Here is a 2,398-nt window from a genome sequence, read left to right as displayed (position 1 = left end):
CCCCCCCAGCCCCTGCCCACTCTCCCAGCCCCCCCATGGGTGCCCCACCCACCCCAGCTCCCAGCCCTTTAAGAAAAAAAACCCAAAACAAAACCCTGGGACTCACCACTCCTGCAGCGGCCTCAGGGCTTTGTGCAGAGCCCCCCATGCAGTGCGGGACAGCAGAAATGGCCCCCCTGCCTGGCAAGAGCTGGTGAGTAGGGGAATTTCTTTTGGGTTTTTTTTAAGGGCCGGAGCTGTGTCATGGGGCAGTAGGGGGCAGCGGGGATTGCCCCCTGCCTGGCAGCACCTGGTGAATAGGGGCCTCTTTTTTTCGAAGAGCTGGGAGCTGGGGCAGGCAGGGCAGCCATTGAGAGCGGGTAGGGGATGGGGCGTGTGCGATTCAGAGATTCAGCTAATTTGGCAGGAGCCAAATCTCCGAATCAGATTCGGCCAAATCGATTTGGGACAGTGATTCGAATCACCGAATTGAATCACTGTCCCCCAAATCAGCCGAATCTGAATCTAAAGTGAATACTAGCTGCTTTACATAGGCCTAGCGTTTACCCTTATATAGCATGCAGAGACATGCAAATAGATATGCATCTACCTCCTGGCAAGTGCCCCCATCACTGCAAGCTCTGTAATCTGTTAGAGCCAGCTCTGTAACCCCCAAATTCTCCATGGTTCTGTACCTCAAATGACTTGGGACAGTGAGTCCCACAGTTAAGAGTTTTGGCAAGGTAAATAATTTACAGTTCCACTCTCCCTCCATCTCTCTGCCCTTGGGGTACCAGTGTTCACAGAAAACTGCCTGGTTGGAAAGGGAATTTATGCCTGTCTCCTTCCACCCTTTGGGAACCGCCAGCCCTTCTCACCTCCTCGATGCTAGGGGAGTGTCCCCCAGCTTCTGGAATCTCTTGTTCAACCTCAATGTGATGCATCTCAAATATGAGTGATGCTTACCTGTTTCTTTTTGCTCTTCTCCAAATTTCAGCACACTTGTTTTTTTCACTTGTCCCTAGGAGGTAAACTCTTCCCTTTTTGCCTTTATTTGTGCCCCTTTCCCAAGATCAGAAGGGCCTTGTTTAAGGAGGAGCAACAAATCACCCTGAGTTTACACCTACTAACTCCCTACAGTTTTTTGTCATTTGGGGTAACACAGGACCTGAAAATAATTGAGAAGGCAGAGGGATAATTAGCAGCTCTCAGGCAGCAAAAGGTCTCAGCACTGGATTAGAACAGGTTACTGTTATAGGAACTCTACAGAAGCAGGCGAAGCAAGGCACAGTTTTGCATGCAGCAAGCAAACTAGAGAATTAAGCCCAATGTGGACAAGGACCAGACCCTTCAAACTAGCTCAGGTGAGACCAAGCCTGGTTCAGCACCTTTATCAGAACTGGTCTCAGCTACAATGAATGAGTTTGTTGTGTACACACGGGGTATTTAGGCTATTTTCTGAACTAATCCAGAGGATGAAAACCCTGCTTTATTCCCCAGCCTAGTTTACATTAGGGCATTTCAGTGAAAGTTTCTCACTGTTACTATCAGTACAGTTCCATGAGAGATGGCGAAGATAGGAGCTCTAGTAAAAACAAGCCTCACCTAGTTCCTAATGTCTTGAAGCCTCTGTCATCAGGGCCAGCCAAGAGCAGCTCTGAATAATCACACCAGGAGGCAAAGTGGTGGCCATGAGAGCCTTGTCTATACTGGTGAGAAAAATCTTAGTCTAGATTGTTTGTACTTTAACACGCAGCTTTTGCAGGACTGAAAATGTAGATCGCTTTTTGGTTCATTATCACTTCATTATTTTTGTTCTCTTAATAAATGTTGTATTTGCATCTCTCAGACAATACCTCTGTGTCCTCAATTCATTTCTGGTCTGTAGCTATTACTTGTGCACAATCAGTCACACGTTGTTTGCATATTCATTTTGTGAGATGTCATCCTGTTGTTCTATTTGAAAAAATAAATAAATAGAAACATCAGATTTCCCTTCTCTAGACAGTTTCTTTAATGTCTCTTTCAGGTTACATTTTAACTGCTCACTAAACTGAGCAGCCTTTTGGCAATGAAGAGAAGAACAGGCTCTTTTCATGAAGATCCACATTTTATTTCTTACTTGCCATGGGGCAAGACATATTAAAAAGCCCACAGATAAATGCATTGAACCATTTGGGCTGTGATTCTATAAGAGGATCCATTCACAAAGGCATTCAGGGAAGGTTAGATTACGCTAAAAATGGCCACCAGATCTAACTTAGTTCACCCAGGTGCAGATGTTACATTAGTTAGGTGAATCTAAGTATGAACTGTACAGAAGTTCAGGACAGTTAGATTGGTCTAAAAATGGTTGACCTGATCTAAGTTAACCCTGCTTCTAACATACACCTGACTTCCATAGATTCATAGATTAAGG

The sequence above is a fragment of the Gavialis gangeticus genome, unplaced genomic scaffold (genome assembly GCF_001723915.1).
Source record: "Gavialis gangeticus isolate Ggan-Ray unplaced genomic scaffold, GavGan_comp1, whole genome shotgun sequence".
Classification (NCBI taxonomy): Eukaryota; Metazoa; Chordata; order Crocodylia; family Gavialidae; genus Gavialis; species Gavialis gangeticus.
This window is presented reverse-complemented; position numbering follows the sequence as displayed.